Source organism: Trichosurus vulpecula, chromosome 9, assembly GCF_011100635.1.
Source record: "Trichosurus vulpecula isolate mTriVul1 chromosome 9, mTriVul1.pri, whole genome shotgun sequence".
Taxonomy (NCBI): domain Eukaryota; kingdom Metazoa; phylum Chordata; class Mammalia; order Diprotodontia; family Phalangeridae; genus Trichosurus; species Trichosurus vulpecula.
In genome coordinates, this window is record NC_050581.1 from 132,286,578 (window position 1) to 132,311,948 (window position 25,371).

The window sequence follows — 25,371 nt, forward strand, 5'->3', positions numbered from 1 at the left end:
AAGTAGCTACCTGGGAACATGGCCAGGCAGTGAAAATGGACTCAGATTCAGACTCAGACTTTGGAATCTTTCTTTGGTGACAAAGAAGACCAAAACATACAGACTGAAGAAGTCAACAAAGTCAAAGAGCCTACATCAAAAACCTCCAAGAAAAACATGAACTGGTCTCAGGCCATAGAAGAGCTCATAAAGGATTTGGAAAAGCAAGTTAGAGAAGTAGAGGAAAAATTGGGAAGACAAATGAGAGTGATGTGAGAAAACCAGGAAAAACAAGTCAATGACTTGCTAAAGGAGACCCAAAAAAATACTGAAGAAAATAACACCTTAAAAATAGACTAACTCAAATGGCAAAAGAGCTCCAAAAAGCCAATGAGGAGAAGAATGCCTTGAAAGGCAGAATTAGCCAAATGGAGAAGGATGTCCAAAAGACCACTGAAGAAAATAACACCTTAAAATTAGATTGGAGCAAGAGGAAGCTAGTGACTTTATGAGATATCAAGATATTATAAAACAGAACTGAAGGAATGAAAAAATGGAAGACAATGTCAAATATCTCATTGGAAAAACCACTGATCTGGAAAATAAATCCAGGAGAGATAATTTAAAAATTATTGGACTACCTGAAAGCCATGATAAAAAAAGAGCCTAGATATCATCTTTCAAGAAATTATCAAGGAAAACTTCCCTGATATTCTAGAGCCAGAGGGTAAAATAGAAATTGAAAGAATCCACTGATCACCTCCTGAAAAAGATCCCTAAAAGAAAACTCCTAGGAATATTGTTGCCAAATTCCAGAACTCCCAGATCAAGGAGAAAATATTGCAAGCAGCCAGAAAGAAACAATTTGAGTATTGTGGAAGCACAATCAGGATAATACAAGATCTAGAAGCTTCTACATTGAGGGATTGAAGGGCTAGAAATATGATATTCTGGAGGTCAATGGGGCTATGATTAAAACCAAGAACCGCCTACCCAGCAAAACTGAGTATCAAACTCCAAGGCAAAATATGGATTTTCAATAAAATAGAGGACTTTCAAGCTTTCTCAGTGAAAAGACCAGAGCTGAGTAGAAAATTTGACTTTCAAACACAGGAATCAAGAGAAGCATGAAAAGGTAAACAAGAAAGAGAAATCATAAGGGACTTACTACAGTAGAACTGTTTTGTTTACATTCTTACATGGAAAGATGATGTGTATAATTCATGAGACCTCAGTATTAGGGTAGCTGAAGGCAATATACATACATACATACACATATATGTATATGTATATATATATATATATGTATATATATATGTGTGTGTGTGTGTGTGTACAATATATAGACAGAGGGCACAGAGTGAGTTGAATATGAAGGGATGATATCTCAAAAAATAAAATCAAATTAAGGGATGAGAGAGGAATATATTGAGAGAGGGAGAAGGGGAGAGATAGAATGGGGTAAATTATCTCGCATAAAAGTGGCAAGAAAAAGCAGTTCTGAAGGAAGGTAAGGGGGGGCAGGTGAGGGGGAATGAGTGAATCTTGCTCTCATCGGATTTGACCTGAGGAGGGAATACCATATACACTCAATTGGGTATCTTACCCCACAGGAGAGAAGGAGGAAGGAGATAAAAAAGGGGGGATGATAGAAGGGAGGGCAGATAGGGGGAGGAGGTAATCAAAAGCAAACACTTTTTAAAAAGGGACAGGGTCAAGGGAGAAAATTGAATAAAGGGGGATAGGATAGGAAGGAGCAAAATATAGTTAGTCTTTTACAACATGAATATTGTGGAACGGTTTTGCATAATGATACACATGTGGCCTATGTTGAATTGCTTGCCTTCTCAGGGACGGTGGGTGGGGAGGGAAGAGGGGAGAGAATTTGGAGCTCAAAGTTTTAAAAGCAGATGTTCAAAAAAAAGTTTTTGCATGCAACTAGGAAATAAGATATACAGGCAATGGGGCATAAAAATCTATCTTGTCCTATGAGAAAGTAAAGGAAAATGGGATGGGGGGGGAGTGGGATGAGAGAACGGAGTGCTGACTGGGGAATGGGGCAATCAGAATATGTGCCATCTTGGAGTGGGGGGTAGGGTAGAAATGGGGAGAAAATTTTTAATTCAAACTCTTGTGAAAATCAATGCTGAAAACTAAAAATATTAAATAAATGAATAATAATTTAAAAAAGAAGGTGCCTTTAGTTTTAGTTCCACAATTTCAGCCAGTCAAAAAGGTTTCCATTCACCACAGGTTTAGCAGGCTAAAACCAGTTACAGAATGTCTACACAAGCTCCAAAGTTTTTCCAAGGCACCTCCATTATACAGTAATAACAGTCTCCTGAAAACAGACTCCCTAGCCTCTTACACATGGGGAACATTAGCCAAGTATACTAATGCACCTTGAATAGGCTCAAAAGAATTGAACTTCTTGGCCAGTTCCTCATTACACAACTACCATGTACTTCCTGTCAGTGTAGCCAGTATTTTTTTTTTTAAATTTTTTTTATTTTTTGCTTTTTGGCAGGGCAATTGGGGTTAAGTGACTTGCCCAAGGTCACACAGCTAGTACTTGTGTCAAGTGTCTGAGGCCGGATTTGAACTCAGGTCCTCCTGACTCCAGGGCTGGTGCTCTACTGACTGCGCCACCTAGCTGCCCCTAGCCAGTATTTTTTAATGCTCCAAAAGGTCTGATAATTCATAGAGTACTGCCTGAGTGGTTTTCCCCAGCTCTGACCTTGCCATGAATTACCTTGGAATCTACCAATTCCTTCATCTTTTTTTCAAAGTCCTCATTTTTATTTTCTGTGGCCTCTTCTAAAATCAGAATGCCCTTCTGATTTTCCAAGTTAAAAAAAATCAAAACTCTTTGGGTAACATACTCCATCTTGCCAATAAATTGGTCGACAATGGCAATATCCAACCAACCTCAATGTAGAAGTAATTCAGGCATACACATCATGTCACAGTAATACAATAAAGCAACATTCTAAGCAATTAACATAACAGATAACAGTAAAGTCAATACGTAAATTAGCACCAATGTGCCGGTAATAGCGTATTTCACACCAAATGCAGGTACTGAAAATCATGTTGGAATGAAGAGCAGCAGTGAATAACAAACTTTTATATTGATTTTTTTACTTAGGAATGTAGCAAATTGGGTGTCAAATAGGGAACTATGCAGTGGATACCAAAAAAATGAAAAACTAAATAAAAACAAAAGGAAGCAGAAAATGCAGCTTTTTTAAAAATCAGAGTGAAGAGAAAAACAAGTGAAGAGAAAAAAAGGAACAAAAGCATACTCTAAAAAAAAGTTGTATCAAAATTAAGAAATCCCCAAGCCGACAGTTCTTTCCCCAAATAGCAAGAAAAGTAGAATGCATTTATCTAGAAACTCAAAGCATCATAGGAAAAAACAAGTAACATAAAATATTAAAGTTTAAAAAGAAAATGTTCTTATTGAAGATCTTAAGTGCTTATAACAGTAATTCTGGAAAATGCTATTTAAGAAGAAATTAGAAAGAAGAAGTAAAATAGTATTTAATATCCCACAGCGTAGGGGGAAATTTTTTTTTAATCTGCAGAAGAATTCTCACTTGTGGCAATATGAAGTGGCAAGGTTAGTCAATTTCTTTTACTTGCCCCCATATTCATGTAGGTTAGACTCCTCTATCCCAGCCACTCTCTCATCTCCTTGCTTGAGGCATTAACTTTCTTTCTAACCATTTCCTCACATCCTTTCTTCTAGAGAAATGGTTTTCCTTTCAAAATGGTGGTGGGAAATGGTGGGAAGGGAAGTGGCCAAAGTTCCATCTTAAAATGCCATCCTGACTGTTATCTACCCTAGGCAAACACCTTGTTGGCCTAGAAAGATCTCAGTCTAAATTTCTCTCTTTATTCTGAGAAGTTTGAAAAACAAGTCAATAATTCTATTTCTACAGCTCTAGACTCCAGCCAGAGAAATTTTGCACTGTCAAAATACCATCATGTGAATCTGTCTCTCTCTCACCTCCCGGGTGCTCCTTCTATGACCTCTTTCTGCAGCATTTGAGCAAACATATACACAGATTAGCAATGCAATGGTTAACCAAATTTGTTATACTTAAAAGACAGATTCAACAGAAAGGCAAACAAACTCTTAAATGGAGATTCAGGAAACAGAAAGAGCGTTTCAGGCATGGGGGACAGCCAGTGAAAAGGTGTGGAATTGGTTCTGAGTGTGAGAAACAGCAAGGAGGCCAATGTCATGGGATTGCAGGATATGTGGAAAGGAATAAGGTGTAAGAAGACTGGAAATAGGAAGGAACCAAGTTATGAAGGACTTTACAAACCAAATAGAATTTTATATTTGATATTGGAGGTAATATTTGTTGTTCAGTTGTTTGTCAGTTGTGTTTGACTCTATGTGACCCCATTTGGGGTTTTCTTGGCAAAGATATTGGAGTGGTTTGTCATTTCCTTCTCCAGCTCATTTTCCAGATGAGGAAACTGAGGCAAATAGGGTTGAGTGACTTGGCCAGGGTCACACAGCTAGGCCAGATTTTGTTATGCCCTCCCCCGTCCCCTTCAGTTTCCCCATCCTACCTCAGCTTGTCCCCCAGTTTGTGTCCCCATCTCCATGGAAATGATCCTGCCTCAGCTTGTCCCCCTGTTTGCGTCCCCATCTCCACGGAAATGTAATTGTGTTCTTTCCCTTTAAATACTCTTTCTCTCAGGGCTGTTCGAGTTGAGTAATTACTCCAATCAGTCGCACGCTTCAATAAATCCACATCTAAATTTATATCTGGGTCTTGCTCGCTTTTTTTTCGGCACAACATTTCGAACTCAGGAAGATGAGTCTTGTTGACTCCAAGCCCTGTACTCTATCCACTGTACCAGTGTATTGAATAGAAGGGTGATATCATCAGACCCGAGTTTTACGAAGATTAACTTATTAGCTGAGTAGAGATGGAAAAGAAGAGAGAGACTTGAGACCAACCAGAAGACTACAGCAGTAGTCCAGACGTGAGGTAGTAAGGGCCTGCACTAGGGTGATTGCAATGTTAGAAGAGAGAAGGAGGTGTGTACAAGAGATATGAAAGTAGAAACAATGTTACTTGACAACTGATTGGATGTGGGGGTTGAGAGAGAGTAAGAGATGGAGGGTGGCAGCTAGGTTATGAGCCTGGGTGACTGGTAGGAGGGTGGTACCCTCAACAGTAATAGAGAACTTGGGAATCAAGGAAGATATCAGGGGGAAAGATAATGAGTTCAGTTTTGGTCATGTTGAGTTTAAGATGTTCATTTTGTGATGTCTAATAGGCAGTTGGAGATATGAGGCTGGAGGTCAGGAGAAGAGGTAGGGGTAGAAAAGATCTGGAAATCTGGATCTGGAAATAATTTGCCTAATGATAATTAAATCTTCTCTATGGGAGCTGAACAGATCAGCGAGTGAAAGAGAACGAGAGGGAGAAGAAAAGAGGGCTGGGGACAGAGCCTTGGAAGACACTCTCAGTTAGTGAGGTGACTTAGATGAAGATCCAGCAAAGGAGACAGAAAAAGAGGGGCTGGAGGACTACAAAGGTCACAATGTCACAAAAACCTAGAGAAGAGAGTATCGGGGACAAGAGTGTCACGGGCCAAAGCAAAGAGGTCAAGAAAGATGGGGACCAGGAAAAGGTCATTAGATTTACCATTAAGAAATCATTAATAGCTTTAGAGAGAGGAGTTTTAGTTGAATGATAAGGTCTATAGCCAGGCTGCAAAGAGTTAAGTAGAAAATGAGAGGAAAGGATGTGGGAGCACCTGTTACATAGGGCCTTCTCAGAGTTTAACCACAAGAGAAGAGATATAGGAAGACAGGTAGCAGGGAGGGATGGATCAAGTGAGGGTTTTTCAAGGATGGGAAAGGCGTAGATATATTTGTAGGGAGGACAGAAGTGGTTAGTAGACAAGGGGAGATTGAAGATTGCTGAGATAGTTGGGATGACAGAGGAGGACTGGTGAGGCAAAGGGCTACTTCTCTTGAGACAAGGGTAAAGGAGGAGAAAGTGGTGGAAGGCATCTGAGTGGTGTGAGATGAGAAAAAGGAGCTCTCTAAGAATGACCTCAGCTTTTCCTGTGAAATAAAAGGTAAAGTTCTGAGCTAAGGTGGGAAGAGCTGTGTGAAGCTTGAGGAAGGATGAAAAGTTTAGAAAAACCACTGTAGTTAATGAGATCAATTAGGGAGGTATGAAAGGCTTGCTTTGCCATAGTGATGGCCCAGTTGAGATTATATAAGTAACATACATTTGTAATGGATCCTGTTGACAAGGTTTCATGATTTTCCCTAGCTTTATTCAGCAGCACGAGTAGGAGCCAAGATAGCAGATGGTAATAATCCAAGACTGAGGCTTGACAGACAGAGCAAGATTGAGAATATTACAAGGGGGCAAAGGGCTGAAGAGAAAATAATGTAAAGTTGAACTGGTTCACTTAGGGCTTAAGATGAGGAAGGAAGGAAGGTGTCACAGCAGGGATGATAGATATTCTGGAAAAGAACTGAGTGGTAGAGTTAGGGGTGTGCTGGTAAATATTCAGCAATGGGCTTTTCAGGGGGAAAAAGTATTTATATATACATACATAGGTTTATTATAAACTTTACTGATACAAAAGATTTATAGCATACAGTTTACAAGTAATAAAAAATTCAATACTCTTTGTTGTAAATTCCATATAGACAGTTGATTCTCACAGAATACTTTGCTAGATTTTTATCAAACTTTTGTGTCTGTAAGCATCCCATGGTGACAATTCAACCATGCTTTCACAAATGGAGCTGCATCCCAATCCCATTCTCTTCCTTATATTTTTTTTTCCACTTTTCCATTTAAATCTCTGTTATGTGACTTACTGTTAAACTCTTACTTTCTTACAAATTCTATTCATTAAGCTAAAATCTCTTTGTGCTTCAACACTACTGAGTACAATCATGCTAATGACATTTTCGATTTTTTGTATAGTCGAAGGGACTGGAACATTGTTTGATTCTACATTTTTATCTACAAAATCACAAAAAAAATTGTTCAAATCAATTTCATGTTTTAAAATTTCACTCAAATGATACCATTAGTTTTTTTTCCCCACAAGATTCCTGTCATGGAGTTAGTTCTTCTAAGGCCCAGTAGATTGTTCTAATTAATCAAAATATTTTAAAATGTTCTTATTGTGTCTGTCTGATAAGAGACACAAGTTCGTGTGTTGAATTAAATTCTCTAGTAACATATTCCTTGAAAGAAGATTAAATTTATTGATTTTTGTTACATGGAATATCTTTAAACTTGTCTGACTTAAAATCTTCATCTTGATAGTCATGCTTTTTAGTAGCAATGTTTAAACTTTCTGAAGTTCTTATGGTACATTTAATTTTTATGCTTTCTGACCAATAGTTGATCTTGACCGCAGTGCAGTTGAAAATAATGAAAATTCTCCAAGAATGTCAACCATTAAAACAAGATCTTGAAAGAAATTAACGTTAGCTAATCTTTTTGCCAAATAGCAATAAGGAGGCAAAAATGCATGTGTAGTGCAGGATATACGTACTATGCAGCATTTGTACTTTGTAAATTACATGTTTTTCACCTCAGTGCCAACACTTGACCAATTTTAATAATTTCAGTTTCAAATTCTTCAGCTACAATTTCTAGTTTAGTTTAATTTTTATTGGGTTGGTGATAAATAGAATACATTTTATCCAGAAATATTTTAAAACAATTACCTTGTTTTATTTCAGATAGTAAATTGTCAAGTGGTAATTGCAATTGATGACTTAAACAGTACAAAATAATGATTTTAGGAAAATTTTCTAACTTCTTAGCTACTCCAGACTTTCTTCTCAGCATTGTAGAGCCACTATCAGAATTAAATGCAATCATGTTCATTTTTAAATATTCATTATTAAAGCCACAATCATTTAAAGCAGGCAATAATATATTGGAAAATACACTTTTTTGTAGTTGACAAAAATTCTTTTAAGTAACAAATAACATTATGGGTGAAGGAGCAGATCGAATTGCACACTGACTATGTTTAACAACCAGCTTGCAACATTCCTAAACATTTAACCATCAACTCACAATAGCTGGCACAGCACAGTTCAAATACCTCACTGGAGGGAGGGATTGGAGGTCAGAGGGAGGAGGAAGAAGCGAGTTTGAGGTTGTAAGGCAGAAGAAAAGGTGGAATGACAATGAGCTCAAATGAGCTAAGGTGTGTAAAGTGCTTTGCAAAACTTAAATCTTTGTACAAAGGTTGGCTATTATTATTATTATCATTATTATTATTATTATTATTGTTATTATTATTATTATGTATCTTAGTGTGATAGAAACCTGGAGTGTGAGTCATCACATCACAGTGTGATATCATCCTACATTCCAGCCTTCTCTTTTATTACCCTCTGATTTCTCTGCCTCACACGCCCCACAATACCTTCGGGTTAATGAGTTACTTGCCATACCGGGAAGTGACCAGACAAATTTCTTTACAATTTTGTAATAGCACATGACATGAGAACGTCACAGTTTCTACCAACAGTGAAGGAAAGGCCTCTTTTATCATGTGTTCTTCTCGCAAATATCAGGATAAATGTACAAATGTAATAGGCTTTTCCATCATTTTAAAATCATTCATTCTCAAGTGTTCTGCATGATAAAACAGTTTCTTAAGTTCTTCTCTCCATTTGGGTTATGTTCTAATGGTATTTCAGATATCAACCTGAGGGTGAGAGAGGATTGAGAAGGTGAGGGACATTGCAGGCTTTCTAGAGCTTTGACCTTTGGTTAAAACTAGCATTGGGTAGAGGTTGGCCTTGCTTTGTAGGGTAAAGGAAGAACTAAAGGTTTTCATAAGTCCATGAGATATAGTGTCATGATAACAGTCTTGGTGCCAGGGAGATCTGTTCTCATATCTTTATTATTATGATTAGTAGCAGTAGCAGTAGCAGTAGTAGGAATGGTGATAATAACTAGCATATGTATGGTACTTTAAGGTTGTCAAGATTTTTTGCCTGTGTTAACTCATTTATTTATTTTTATATGCAACAAAAACCTTTAGTGTTAACTTGGTTAGATGTTACTGAACCTGGTAATCTCAAAACTTAATATCGACTTTAAAGAGCTAATAAGTGCCAAACAATGCTATCATTGGCAATTTATGCTTTCTTGATAAAGTTGATAATTAACAGCCGCCCCAAAGACGCAGGACCAGATGGAGGGCGGATTCCTTCTGGATATTATAGTCAGACAGGGTGCAGCCATCCTCCAGCTTCTTGCCTGCAGGATGAACCTTTGCTGGTGAGGAGGGATGCCCTCTTTGTCTTGGATTTTAGCCTTTCCATTCTCAATAGTGTCACTGGGCTCTACCTCCAGGATGATGGTCTTGCCTATCAGGGTCTTCACAAAGATCTACATGCCACCCCTAAGACACAGGACCAGATGGAGAGTGGATTCTTTCTAGATGTTGTGCTCAGACAAGATGTGGCCATCTTCTAGCTGTTTGCCTACAAAGATGAGCCTCTGCCAATCAGGAGGGATACCCTCTTTGTCTTAGATATATATAAGAATGTGGGACTTGAGGTCAGGAAGACCTGGGTTCAAATGCTGCTTTATCTATACTATCTATGTGACCATGGGCCAATCACTTAATGACTTAGTGGCTCCAGGCTATTCTCCAAGACTCTAAATTACAGAGAAGTTGCCAATCTGTATCAATGGAGCAGATCATTTAATCTATTTAATAACAAGTAGAAAGAAAGAAAGGAAGGGAGGAAATGATAGACAGAAGGAGGAAAAAAAAGAGAAGAAATATTGTTCCCAGAGGAAAGGTAAAGGAGGGAAGGAAGCATGAATTTGTAATGGCAGAAACTATCTCAGTTTGGGGGCCAGGAAGGAGGTTCCTCCACTAATCAGTTGATTCCTAGGTTGCAGGTGCAAAGAAAGTAAATACTAGAAGTGAGCTAAGCTGACTGTGTGTGTGTGTGTGTGTGTGTGTGTGTGTGTGTGTGTGTTGGCAATGCTGATGGTGATGATGATGAAGTCTGTTAGATGTATAGATGTATAGAGAACAAGTCAACATTTGGGAAACAACTTTGTACTTTGCAAGAACCCTTGGACTGCTCTATAAGAGAAATGGCTAACATATAATTTTGACAAAAATCCCAGTTTCTTCAGCTCCTGCCTGCCACACTTTTGGAACACAAAGGGAAATTTTAGCATTGAAAAAAGAAAGAGCCAAAAACCAAAATTGGATGAGGAAAAAGAAAAGAACATAGTGCCTCAAGGAACAGAGAATATCTATGGAAAACAGTATCTAAAAAATTCTTCCTACAGGCCTGAAAAATGGAGGCTAGTTGTGTCGAATCAATATTTTAAGCTATATTTTCCCTTCTGGCTACCAGTCACAAAGGCCATTGTCAAATACTTGATCCATGAAAGAGGAAGGAATAATTCATAGTTTTGAGGGGCTGGGATTTTCTAGAAGACAACTTCTGTATTGTAACTGTACCCAAAATTGTGCATTGTAAATTATTTCTAGGCACCTAAAACAGTGATGATCTCCCATATCTGTACCCATAACTCATAGAATATAGCAATTCTGTTACATTCAGTTTGAATTTAGGTATTTCATAGACTTGGGCAGCTAGATGGCACAGTGGATAAAGTGTTGGGCCTGAAGTCAGGAAGACTCATTTTCCTGAGTTCAAATCTGGCCTCCCTCGTTAGTTGTGTGACTCTGGGAAAGTTATTTAACCCTGTTTGCCTCAATTTCCTCATCTGTAAAATGAGCTGGAGAAGGAAATGAAAAACCACTCCAGTATCTTTGCCAAGAAGACCCCAGATAAAGAGTCGGACATGACTGAAAAATTTCATAGACTCGTATAAAATGTTAAGAGTTGGGAGAGGCCTTAACTCAAAGACATACTTTTATCTCTTCCCATTAATTCTATCACTTAGCAAAACTCTTAAACTATGTTAATGAAAAAGATAAAGGAGAAACCACCAATTACTAGGCCACTTTATATAACTGCGGATAATCTCCTGGTCCATTGAATAATGCAATATGACTTAGACAGAAGAGGCCTTGATTTTAGTCTTGAGGTTTTGTAATCCTGCCTAAAGAATTTTTGCCTACTCTGCTGTACTTTCTTTGCCTATCAATGGGAATAACAATACAGTTAATTATTTGTACTCCAAAAAGAGTAATAGTCTGGACTAGATTATCTGCTTGGGACTTTCTCCAGGAGAGAGAAGCCTCAGTTTCCTCCTAGTTAAATAAAGCAATAAATTAAAGCTCATTTATTTCCAAATCCTATGACTGTATAAGAGAGATCAGATTATTAGAGAAAGGGAGGTGGGAGGCAGACTTGGGGAGGAACCTACTTCCTTTGATGCTTGCCCTCCAAATGACCCATTTTCAGTTCCTGATGTTGCACCAGAGAGCAATGATGAGATTTCTGGGAAGGTCATTTTCTTGATTGAAAAACAACAGCAATAAACTGTAAAAAGAGCAGTAGGAGAGGGTTAGGTGAGTTGAATGTCAAATGCTCAGTAGAAAATGTTGTTAATTCTGATATCTCTTTTCATCCTTAGATCATCCTAACATCTTTAGATTGTCCTAAATTCCTTTAAGAAAGCCAGGAGAAGGTTTGGAGGGACCCTATCTCCTCCACCACTTCTCTCTCTCCAGTCATTATGCCTTCTACTACCATTTTGTTGGGCTGGGGCAATGGAGAGACAGAGAGAGCAAAGGAATAAACCCATAGAGCTCTTGGGACTCAGTTTCCTCACTTGTAAAATGAGGAGGTTCGACTATATCATTGGTTCTCAAAGTATGATCTGGGAATGAGACCCTTTTAGTGGATCCATGAAGTCAAAGCTATTTTCATAACAATAGTAAGCCATTTTAATTTTGAATACAGTAAATAGCAATAACTGTAAACTACATTTTAAAAAAAAAGCCCTAGGTGGATGGGTAGGTAGGGAAGGGTCCTTAATTTTTTTTTTTGGAGGGGGGAAGGCAAGGCAATTGGGGTTAAGTGACAGGGTCCTTAATTTTTGAGAGGACAAAAGAATCCTGAGACCAAATCACTGAACTAGACAATTTCTTCAGGTGTCTTCCACTTCTAAACCTGTGGTCCTTTCAACACAGTATTTCCCATTTCGCTCTGTTACTCTTAGTGTAAGGAGAGAAAGATAGTAAGAGTTCTAGTAGTCTCCCAGAGCATTAGAAAGTAAAGGCACCTTAGGGCTCCTCTGGTCTAATTTCTCTCATCTTATTGGTAAGAAATTGACATCTAAAGAGGGGAAGTAACTCACATAAATCAGGCAGTAAGGTAGATGACTTTGGGTTAGGAGTGGAAAGGAGCAGACAACTGGACATTAACCTTTGGTAGCTGGAAACTGTGTTGATAACAACCACCACCAAACTTCTAGGCTCTTACTGAGCTTAGTTGAAATGATAAAGTTATAGTTTCACACCAACAAATGGTTCAGTTAAACTAATTTTCCACTCCATTTGGTACAAATTTCCTCCATTAAGGCTAAAATATTTATGTAACAACTTGGCCATCCATTTTCTATTTTACCAAGTATATCGACGGAGGTAGTCTTAGACATTCCAAAGGAATGCCTGACCCAAGTCAGCATCTGCATTTGTGTCTCATGATACATCAAAAGCCTCAATAAGTTAAAATGAAACTAATAAAACTGGACTTTGCTATGTGACCAGGAAGTCTAATTAAGTTCTCTTTCAGACTGTGACATCTTTTTATTTGCTTTTCGGTCCAGACCTATGATTTCATCAGTGTAGGGAATTCCTGGTATGGAAATTTTGCTCACAACAGTAGTCTCAAACTCAAATAGAAATGGGGAAGGGGGTAGGGGGAAGGGCACTAAAATATACATAAGAATCCCTGCAGGTCACATATTAACTTAGTTTTAAAATGCAATATTTTCTGTTTTATTTTATTTTCATTAATTTTGTGAAATGTTTTCCAATTACACTTTAATCCGGTCCAGGGGCCCTCAGAAGTGTTGTGGCCCGTGGGCAGCATGTTTGACACCTCGGTTCAACAAAATGCAGATCGGTAACTCTCAGGCAACATATAGTCGTGGAAAATTGCTTAGCGGCATTGAGAGATTAAAACACTTGCCAGTGGTCACACACCTAGCATGAGTCAGAGGAAGAATTTGAAGCCAAATCTTCCTGACTCTGAAGCTTGGTCATCCATTCCTCTGCCACGCTGAAATTCCAGGCTGAGGTCTTTATATGTCTGTCTCATATTTTGCAATAATATAATTCTTCCAAGAAAATGCCTGGTCAGGTAAAGGACATTCTAGAACTGCATACTCTGTCCCTGCAACAGATGCGAAAAGAATGTGACAGAGAAAGTCCATTAGCAAACCTGTTTTGCTGAGTTCCTCTTTATACATATGTTGGGTAGGCTGTCTGGATGTTGCTGGTGGGTTTTTTCCAACTGTGGATTATTTCACACATTATGCAAATTGCCATTATTATTCTGATCTGTTTTGTTTGCTGAAGAAATAAGCTAGGAAACTAATTATGAAATTGGTTGCATGATAGGTAATAAAAACTTGATATTTGGGTAAAACTCAGTGGCATCTCACACAGTAGGTGGAAATCCTTCCCAAAGCTGGATCTGCTTGAAAACTCTTGCCAAAGCAACAAGGTTTGAATAATGCTTTGAATAATTTGGTTTGTGAATTTCCCAGCAATTTGCCTACTATCGACACAGAGTTGCATAATGACTAGGGTGTTGGACTTAAGAGTCAGGAAGACCTGGGTTCGAATCTTGCCTCAAATAGTACCTATGAGATATCAAGCAAGTCACTTAGCCCTTCCAAGCTACAATTTCCTCATTAGTAAAATGGGGGCATTAGGAGTATCTACCTCAGAGGGATGTTGTATAGATCAAATGAGAGAATGAATATAATGCATTTTGCAAACCATGGAGAACTATATAAATGCTAGCTATTATTATATCATGTTACCAAATGTGCATGGCAGGGGAAGAAAGGGGGAGCCAAGATGGCTGAGTGTATGCAGCAACCTAGCCAAACTCTCTCAACGTTCCCCTCCAAACTTTAAAATAACCCCTCAACTCAAATTTCGCAGTCTCTTTGTGATCCCATTTGGGGTTCTCTTGGCAAAGATATTGGAATGGTTTGTAATTTCCAAAGGGTCAAGGTGAGACATTTTTCCATAATAGCTGGGGAAGTTAGCAGTAGAGAGAGGTCTGTGGCACCAGAGTGCAGTATGGCAGCACCAGCAGTGGGTCTTGGAGGCAATTGCAACAGTTGCAGCAGCTACAGCAAGCAGCCGATTCAGGTTCTATCAGCTCATAAATGGTAAGGGGGGGTCAGATAAAGAGATCAAAGGGAGCCCTTTGCTGGCACTGGGTGTAGCTGGTGCTGATTAGAAACTCTATTGCTTCTATACAGTTCTGAGTCGCAGTTTCAGGGTGAGGAGGGGTGCTGGGGATCAATCACAAGAGAGCAGGGTCCTGGTTGCAGTTCCAAGGCTGAGAGGAGCACTAGTACTTGGAGCTACAGGGGAGCAGGAGCACAGACCACTTGCAGCTCCCCAGAACTGGCTCTGAAAACAGCAGCCTGAAACAGCCTGAAGCTTGGGAGAGTGCCTCCCCACACACACAATTGAGCAGAGCCCAACTTTAACATAAAGTTCTAAGTAAAAAAAAATAGACTGGAAAAATGAGCAAACAGCAACAACAAAAACCCTTGACTATTAAAAGCTACTATGGTGGCAAGGAAGACCAAGACAAACTCAGAAGAAGACAACAATGTGAAAAAAACTTATCAAAAAAAAAAAACTTCAAAGAATAATTCTAACTGGATCCAAACTCAACAAGAATTCCTAGAAGAGTTTAAGAAAGAGATACAAGTGGTAGAACAAAAATTAGGAAAAGAAATGAACATAATGCAAGAGAATTATGAATAGAAAATTAACAGTTTGGTAAAAAGAAGAACAGAAAATGATATAGAAAATAACAACATAAAAAACAGAATTGGCCTCATGGCAAAAGAGGCACAAAAAATTCACTGAAGGAAGAAACTCTTTAAAAAGCAGAGTAGGCCAAATGGAAAAGAAGGTACAAAAATTCACTGAAGAAAGAACTTATTAAAAAGTAGAATTGGTCAAATGAAAAAAGAGGAACAAAAGCTCATTGAAGAAAATAATTCCTTAAAAATTAGAACTGGGAGAGTGAAAGCTAATGATTCCATGAGACATCAGGAAACAATAAAACGAAATCAGAAGAATGAAAAAAATAGAAGAAAATGTGAAATATCTCATTGGAAAAACAATTGACCTGGAAAATAAATTGAGGAGAGATAATTTAAGAATTATTGGACTACCAGAAAGCTGTGATCAAAAAAAAGAACCTAGACATAATATTTCAAGAAGTCATAAAGGAAAACTGCCTGGATATCTTAGATCCAGAGGGTAAATAGAAATTGAAAGAATCTACCAATTACCTTCTGCAAAAGATCCCCAAATGAAAACTCCTAGGAATATTAAAGCCAAATTCCAGAGCTCCCAAATCAAGAAGGAAATACAGCAAGCAACAATTCAAAGATTGAGGAGCTGTAATCGGGATATAGCAACTTCATGGAGGACTTGGAATATGATATTCTGGAAGCAAAGGAGCTAGGATTACAACTAAGGATAAACAAGGAAAGACCCATATGAACTCATGCAAAGTGAAGGAAGAAGAACCTGGAGATCATTGTGCAAAGTAACAACAATGTTGTAATGATGATCAACTGTGAAAGACTTGGCTACTCTGATCAATACAATGATCCAAGACAATTCCAAAGGACTCATGATGAAAAAATTCTAACTACCTCCCGAGAGAGAACTGATAAGCTCTGAGTGCAAATTGAAGTATAATTTTTCTTGCTTCGATTATTTTATTTTGCCCTTTTTTCCAATATGGCTAATTTGGAAATGTTTCATATGATCTCATATGTATAATTGATATAATTTTGCTTGCCTTCTTAGTGAGTGGGGTAGGTTTGGGACGGAGGGAGAGAATTTGGAATTCAAAATTTAAAAAGAAAAGAATGTTAAAATAAATAAATAATAAACTTATTTTAAAAAATTTAAATGTACCTGGGCACTGTTTTCTTTCCCCCAAAGCCCATCTTCTGAACTTCCTTTATTCTGCCAACCCTCCAGCCATCCAAGTTTGCAACCTCATTATCACCCTTAATTTTTCGCTCTTTTTCATTTGATCTAATCACTTGCAATATCTTGAAATTTCTACCTCTACATCACTAATATCTGCCCTCCTTTCTGTTCACATTGCTGCCACTCTAGTTCAATCAATTAATCATCAATGTGGCTTTGGCAAGTACCTATTATGTGTCAGGTAGAGTGCTAGGTTCTAGGGATACGATGACAGAAATAAAAGAATGCCTGCCTTCAAGGAGCTTAGTTTTTATCAGGTCTGTCTCACCTCTCACGTGGATGTACTGCTATAGTAGCCTCCTAATTGTTCTCTCTGCCTCAAGTCTTTCCCAATTCCGATCCATCCTCCATACAGCTGCCAGAATGATTTTCCTGAAGCACAGGTCTGACCATTTCACTCTCCTGTTTGATGAAATCCAGTGGTTCCCTATTACCTCTAGGATCAAATTCAAGTTCCTCTGTACAGCATTTAATGACACTTGGTTCCAGCCTTATTATATATTTTCCAGTCTTATTATAGATCACTCCTTTTCACACACTCTACAATTGAGTCAAACTGGTCTTCTTGCCATTTCTTACACATGGTACTACATCACTGCTTTGCATGCTTTTGCACTGGCTGTTCTATATGTCTGCAATGCATTTCCTCCTGCCCTTCCTGGAATTCCTAGTTTCCTACAAAGTTCAGCTCAAGTACTACCTCCATCTGGAGGTTTTTCCTGATGCCTACCAGCTGCAAATGCCTCCCACTATCCAACAAATTACTTTGTATTTATCTTGTACATATTTTGTATATTCTTACATATGAATATGCTATTTTCACCAATTGAGCATAAGCTCCTTGAGGTGAAGGAGTGCTTAATTTTTGTCTGTTTATTCCCAGCGTCTAGCATTGTGCTAGGGGCAGCTAGGTGGTACAGTAGATAGAATACTCAGCCTGAAGTCAGGAAGACTCATCTTCCTGAATTCAAATCTAGCTTCAGACACTTACTAGCTGTGTGACTCTGGGCAAGTCACTTAATCTTGTTTGCCTTAGTTTCCTCATCTGTAAAATGAGGTGGAGAAGGAAATTACAAACCATTCCAATATTTTTGCCAAGAAAACCCCAAATGGGATCACAAATAGTCAGACACAACTGCAAAACGCCTGAAAAGCATAGTGCCAGGTACAATGTAGGGGTTTAATAAATGCTTGTTGGTTGATTAATTAGTTAGACATGAGTACTACTACATTTAAGAACTTGGCTTGGGTTATCATTGATGCAAAAAATTAGCACCATGGTATCATCATGTCATGTATTGAGCTGGTTTCTCCTTTACTTTACTCTTCAGAAACAGAAAGCAAATGAGTCTGATATGACTGGCCCACTGTCAACCCTGTAAGCCATCCTCTGCATCTACCTAGATTGTATGTCAGCTAGATTAGTTTATTAGTCTATTTTTAGATTTTTTCCAATGAGTCATTTTGCCAGCTATTAAATAGATAACCCTTGGATCAAAAACGCCTCTAGCACAGAGGGCCTCCTTGCTCAACTTCACATTTCAGGAATAGTACCCAGAAACCCTGGCAAATCACTCTAGGGGATAATGTGGCTTCTCCTTCCTTGGCTGGACCTTGTTTAATATCATGGCCACAGACAAAAGCAATATTTTCCTTTGTTCGAGGTAAATGCCTATATCTGCTGCATACATGTCCATCAGAAGTCTCTCAGTTGTCTTTTTTGTCTATATCTCTCTATAGGTAATGCTTGACAATTATAGGAGGGTTTAGGAACTTACCTCCTCCTGACCTAGCCATAGATAAACTCTCACTTTTCCATCAATCAATCCAATAGCATTTATTAAATGTCTACTATGTTCCAGGAACTGTGTGCTAAGTGCTAAGGGATACCAAGGCAAAATCAAAATAGTCCTTGCCTCCAAGGAACTTGGTTGGTTGTCCTTTGTTCTCAAAGAGGATGAAAATGACAACACCGTGTTGGAGCCAAAGTACACCGTGGCTGATCAGGTCAATATGAGCTCAGAGTGTGCCCAACCACCGGTTGGGCACAAATAGTCTATATGAACATTTGGGCTGGAGATACCTCTAAATTTGTGAATCTCACATTTCTTTTGAGCTATTGCAATTCTCATTTTCACAGAGCACAGCACCTTCTTTGATATGGCCATGCCATCATGGGTGGTCTTTTGACAGAAATTGATTCCAGAGTTCTTCAGAGAAACCCTGAGAGAGTCCTTGTATCTCTTTTTCTAACCATCATTGAAGCTCCTTCCTTGCGCGAGTTGTCCATAAAATAGTCTTTAGGGCAAATGTACATTTGGCATTTGAACAATGTGGCCAGGCCGCTGGAGTTGCATTCTCTGCAGTAGAGTTTGAATGCTTGGCAGTTTAGCTTGAGAAAGGACCTTCAGTGTCTGGTACCTTATCTTAGCAGGTTATCTTCAGAATCTTCCTAAGACAATTCAAATGGAAGTGATTCAGTTTCCTGTCATGGTGCTGATATACTGACCATATTTCACAGGCATACAACAACGAGGTCAGCACAATAGCTCCGTAGACTTTCAGTTTGGTAGGCAGTCTAATAACCTCTTCTGTCCCACACTTTCCTTCGGAGCCTCCCAAATAATGAGCTAGTTCTGACAATGCATGCATCAACCTCATCATCTTTGTGTATATCCCTGGAAAGTATTCTGCCAAAGTAAGAGAACTTATCCACAGCATCTGGTTGCCCAGAGAAGTTCACCAATATTGTATATCAATTTCATGACAGCATGCCTGCCCAGGTTCTGGATAATGGACAATGTGCTTGCCCCTTCCTGGTCACCAGTGGAGTAAAGCAAAGCTATGTACTTGCTCCCATGCTTTTTAGCATGATGCTTTCAGCAATGTTGTCAGAAGCCTTCAAATGAGGATGTACACAGCTTCAAGGTAAGCTACAGCGCTGATGGTAAATCATTTAACTTGAAAAGGTTACAAGCCAAGACTGAAGTGGAGGGAAAGTTTGTACATGATTTTTTGTTTAGAGATGATTGTACACTCAATGCACTCTGTACACTCTGAAGCTGAGATGCAACAACGAATGGATTGATTCTCTGCCTCTGGTGCTAATTTCGGCCTAACAATTAACACCAAGAAAACAAAAGTTCTCCCCCAGCCAGCACCCCACTATCCATATGTGGAACCATTGGTTACAGCAATTGGAAAAATATTGAATGTTGTTGTGTATAAGTTCAAGGAACTTATGTTATAAAGGGAGAGATAACATGTACAAATATAGGTATAAACAAAACAAAATGCAATGTAACCTCGGGGTTAATGCCCTGGAGGAAGTAGCAGACCATGAAAGACCCTATGCAGAAGATGGTTCTTGACGTGAGACTTGGAGAAATCCAGGGATTCTATGATGTAGAGGTGAGAAGGGAATGCATTCTAGGCATGGGGACGGCCAGTGCAGAGGTACAAAGATGGGAAATGATTTGCTGAGTGTAAGGAATAGCAAGAAGGCCAGTTTGTCTGGATTATAGAGTCAATGGAGGTGGAAGGCAGCATTAAGATAAAATGTGAAGTGCTTTAAATGTCAAACTGAGGAGTTTGCGATTGATCCTAACGGTAATAAGGTGCCATTGGAGTTTATTGAATGGGGTGTTGACATGGTCAGGCCTGTACTTTAGTGGCTGTCAGAAAGATGGATGGAACAGAGAGAGATTTGAATCAGCGAGAACAATTAGGAGGCAATTGTGATAGCCCAAGTGAGAAGAGTCCCTGAACTAGAGTGGTGGCTAGAGAAAGTATGGAGATAGAAGCAATAAGATTTGGTGTTTGAATGGATATGAGAAGTAAGGGAGAGAGGATGATGCTGAAGTTGTGAACTTGCATCTCTATTATTTGAAATCTTTGTTTTTGCCTTAGGGTACCAATCACAGGCTTAGAGTTCTAGAGCTATATGGGAACTCTGAGGTCATCTGATTCAACTCACTGATTTCACAGATGAGGGAATTAAGGCTGAGGAAAGTGACTTTTCCAAGGTCATAGGAGTAATAAGTGTTCTAGCCAGATCTGAATATAGTTCCTCTGGTTCCAAAGTTTATGTTCTTTCCCCATGTGACCTGGTAATTAAGTGCCGTCTACAAGGCTCCAGGTGTGGTTCAAGTTGTGATCCGGTAATAGGATTCTATGTAGGTCAAACCGGACTTGAAGTAATAACCAAGTACAAAGGGTATAAAGGAAATAGCAAAGGAGTCTGTAGGTCTAAAGCCATGGAGTAGTTAGGGCGAATGTGCTACAAAGGGGAGAAGTAGGTAGCACTGAGGTGACAGTTTGTTTTGTGCAACCTCTCTGCCTGAGGTGGGGTTCTTTTATGATGGTGGCATACTAGTTCTAACTCCTGCTTATTCTCTGCATCAAAATCACTGTGGGCCTCAACACTATTTTTCTTTAGAGGTTTAATTCTATCCTGATAAATATGCTTGTGAGTGGTACTGGTCATAGGTCATCACTGTCAATGACTCTGTATTCAATCAGAACCAATCTGTGGTTATGCCCAAGGAATTTGTATAAAAGGAAGAAACTACCTTAGAACCAGGGAAAGATCCTGAGGATCCTGAAGTAGGTAGTTTGGAGCAAACATGGCTTCCCAACACTCTTCTGAGGATCAAATGATGTATTTTTGTTGTTTGAGACCTGGAAGTTATCAGCCTTGATACTCCATTCTGGAGGGTGGGGCCATGAACTCTAAACTATTTAAGGAGGAAGCTCAGCTCAGATGGCTCCTCATTTCTCACCTGGCTCTATTACTTTGGGACTGATTTTTTCACCATGCCCCAGAAAGCTCATTATTGGGAAAATCTCAACCTCCTGCAATATCTCATCCACCTTGGTACTCCTCCTTATCACTGTCCTCAGTCCCTCTGATTGGAGAGGGGAACCATGGACTCCAAACTCTTTATTTAAGGAGGGAGCTCTACTCAGACATTTCCTCATTTCCCGCCAGGCTGTACTACTTGGGGACTTCTCTGACTGCTCCAACATGCCCCCTCTGCTGGGTACCTTCACCCTATCTCTCTCCAGCTTCTTTTTGTGTATGTCTTCCCCACTAGATTGTAAGCTCCTTGAGGGAAGGGGCTATTTTTCACTTTTCTTATTTGTATCTCCAGGATTTAGCACAGGACCTGGCACATAGGAGGTGCTTAATTAATGTTTATTTACTGATTTATCTGACTATTCAGGTAGATGTGATCAAAGATCATGTTCTGATCACCAAATGGTCACCTCTAGCTCTGGTCATCTTCCAATTTTCCTAGATTGGGCTTAAATCTTTCTTCTCCAAGAGACTATACCTTTACTATCCAGGAGCTGTCATTGTAGTTATCCTCTAGTTTATTCCCAACAGACTCTAGGGTTACACATATAATTTACCTGGGAAATTTCTAACTGCCTACTGACACCCAAGAGTAGTGTCTCCAACTCAACATATCCAAAATTAAATTCTCCCCCTTTTCTCCAAAATGACAGCTCTCCTGACTTCTCTATTTCTCATAATGGCACCATGATTCTTGTAGTCACCTATGTTCCAAACCCTAGAGTTATTTGTAACTCCTCTCTCTTTCTCACCATCCCCCAATCTAATCAGTGGTCATGCAATGTTGGTCCTTTTGCAATGTTTCTTATATGAGTCTCTTCCTCCCACTTCATGCACCCTGCTTTAGGCCCTCATTATCTTTTGCTGGGACTGTTGTAATAGCTTCTAAACTAGTTCCGTTTCTCTAACCTCTCCCAACACTTTTAATAATAGTGACATTTTATATAGCTATAGCACCTTTGTATAGCACTTTAAGATCTGCAAAGCGTTTTACAAATATTTCATTTTAACCTCCCCAAAACCCTGAGAGGTGGGTGCCACTATTATCCCCATTCTACAGATGAGGAAACTGAGGCAGACAGAGGATAAGTAACACGCCAAAGGTCATACAACTAGTAAATGTCTGAGGCTGGATTTGAACTTGAGTCTTCTTGACTCTGGGTCTAGCACTGTATACACTGAGTCCCCTAGACCCTACACATCATGGACAGAGGATAGAGTATAGTTCTGATCGTGTCACTGTCCAGCAGAAAAAGTCTTCAATGACTTCCCATTGCTTAGTGAGGATGGCCCAGGTCTTCCACAACATGGCTGTTACCTCAGTTCTAGTCAAATTAGACCACTTGGTGTTCCCTAAAACCATCCAGTGGAATCATTGGATTATAAATATAGAAGTGGAAAGGATGCAGAGCCCTCTAATCCAATCCTTTTTATTTTACAGATGAGGAAACTGGAACCAAGGATGTTAAGTGTCTTGCTTAAGGTCACACAGTTATTCGGTGTGGGGACCCGAATCCAAGTCCTCTGCATCCAGCCCTTAGAACAATGCTTGGTGTATAGTAGATGTTTAATAAATGCTAGTTGACTGACTGGCTCTACTATTTCCGTATGCACTAGTTGCACATATACTCATATACCTCGACTCATTGATTTCATCACTCTGGTGCGGGCCCTCATCCCTTTACACCTATGCTATTGCACTATATTACACTATGGCCTGCTGATCAGTCTCCCGGCCTCAAATCTTTCTCCTCTCTAAACCATTTTCCACTCAGTTGTCAAAGTGATTTTCCTAAAGTACATGCCTGACCATATCACTACCTTTCTTAATAAAATTAAGTGGTGCCCTAGTACCGCCAGGATCAAATAAAAATTCCTCTTTTGGCTAAGTCTTTCTTGACTTGACCTCTTTCTACATTTCCAGTCTTCTCACACTTTACTTCCCACAACATATTCTATAATGCAGCAATACTGGAATCTGGCTGTTCCTCCCTCTTAATACTCCATCATCTGATTCCGTGACTTTGCACTAGTTGTCCCCCATGCCTGGAATCTTTTTCTTTCCTATCTCAGCTTCTTGGCTTCTTTTGAATCTTAGCTCCAGTCTCACCTTCTGTGAAAGGCCTTTCCTAGTCCTCCCCTGGCACCCTATTCCTAGTGTCTTTTCTCTGAAATTATTTTTCATTTACAGTGTATATATCTTCTATGTACTTTTTCTATATTATCTCTCCTGTTAGAATGTGAGCTCCTTAAGGGAAGGGATTGTTTTTGCCTTTCTCCATATCCCACATTGGTAGCAGAGTGACTAGTCAATGGCAAATGCTTAGTAAAGCTTATTGATTGACCAACTGTTTGTCAATGTCTCACATACTTGGAAAGTAATGTACTTTTCCTCTCCAAACCTTGGTTGTTTGGATCCTTTCTATTCTTAATGGCTCAGCTGAACTGCAATTCCTCCAAGAAATTTTCCTCAATATTCTCCATTGAAAGCAATCTCTCCCTATTTGAGTTTTTCATAGAACTTTGTATTATTACTATATACTTATCATATTCTATAGTAATTATATGGCTTAGCAGGAATAACTGTCATCAAGAGCTAACAGGGTCTCCAGTATATGGTATAGAATTAAGAGAAAGATGAGAATTTCAGAATACCTCAAGTGATCAAGCAAATTTGGGGGTCAGTGCACACACTTCGTCCTTTCAAAGTTAAAAAAAAGACCTCTGGAATAAAAATAACAATGTTTCCAGGAGTCAGCCTGATTTGGGAAAGAGTGTTAATTCCCTGCATTATGTATATTTTGACTCCCTAATTTTGGGCATATTCCCTTGGTTTTGAACCATAACTGGCAAGTATCTCTTCTACTCCTCTCAGGCCCTTGAACATAGGTGCCTACCAGTCATCTAGGCTGCTGATAATCTTGGCATTCGACATTTTCTTTAATTAAAATTTTGAATTCCAAATTTTCTCCCTCCCTGCTTCAATTCCCTCTTCAGTATGACAGTAAATAATTTGATATAGGTTATATATTTGCAACCATGTAAAACATATTTCCATATAATCCTGGCATTCAACATCACCTTCTCCTGTTCCAATCTGGTATTACCCCTTTTCCCCCCAGGGTACTTTCCCTAATTATGGACATTAGTGATTACGATCTCAAATAGCACTTAGCACTAATTAATATTATAGTTATTTGTATGGCTGTCTAATTTCTTCTTTCTAGAGGGAAAGTTTCTTGAGGGTAGGGAATAGATTATGCATGTCTATAGACCCTGCAGCATTAGGCTTAGTGTTGTGAACCCAGTAGGCCTGAAAAAGTCTGTGAAATTGACTAAGAAAAGTGGAATCATCTCTTCACCTCATCTCAAGAGGGTCCAGATTTTGCTAAGATGTCGAGACACAGAAGCTAGACAACTTGTTCAAGGGTCATCAGACACTTCACATAAGGCTCTATAATTAGATCTGTTATGTAATGCAATATTTCCTTATTTTAAACATATTTTTTACTATTGATTTTTTTTAATGTTACATACATCATGTAGTAGCAAGGGTACTGGGGGGAAAGTCAAGACAAGCAAGATTACACCAGTTTCCTCATGTATAAAATACGGAGGTTGGATTAGATGATCTCCAAGATTCCCTCTGGTGCTAATACAAACTCACTTCCATCTATGATTCCATAGGAAAAGTGAAGAATGGGAATTATTTTTAGAAACATTGACCGAACACTATCCACTTGGTTATCTGGTCATTGAGATCAAAGTGATTCTTGACCTTCATTATCAGGATAATTATGCCAATTCTTTATTTTGATGTTCATTCTTAAAATTCATGTGTCAGGGGAAGGTTTTGCTTACTATTCTGTTTTTCTTTTGGATAGAGTGAGGTAGGGAAAAGCCAGTTGAACGTAGTGAAGTCTGAGTACAAGTAGATAGTGAACTAAGGGTCAGAAGCCTCTTGAGCCTTGAATATGATTTAGAGTTATGGGATTGGTAGGTAAGAGAAGGGAAAATATAGTGGAGGGAGGGGAACAGATTAGAAGATAGTGAAGGAAGGGAAGGGAAAGAAAAAGAGAAGAGAAGAGAGAAGAAAAGAAAAAATAAAGGGAAGAGAGAAAGAGAAATAGAAGAGAAAAGGAGAAGAGAAGAGAGAAAGGGAAGAGAGAGGAAGGGAAGGGAAGAGGAGAAAGGAAGGGAGGAGGGAAGGGAGAGGAGCAAAAAAGGAAGGGATAAGATAAAAGGGAAAGGTTAGGAAAGGGGAGGAAAAAGAAAGGGAAAGAGAG

The 25,371-nt window shown here is 39.0% G+C and overlaps 1 pseudogene; it reads left to right on the top strand.

The window, feature by feature from the left end:
* Positions 1–25,371, top strand: part of LOC118832248 — a 107,498-nt pseudogene that overhangs the window by 43,637 nt on the left and 38,490 nt on the right.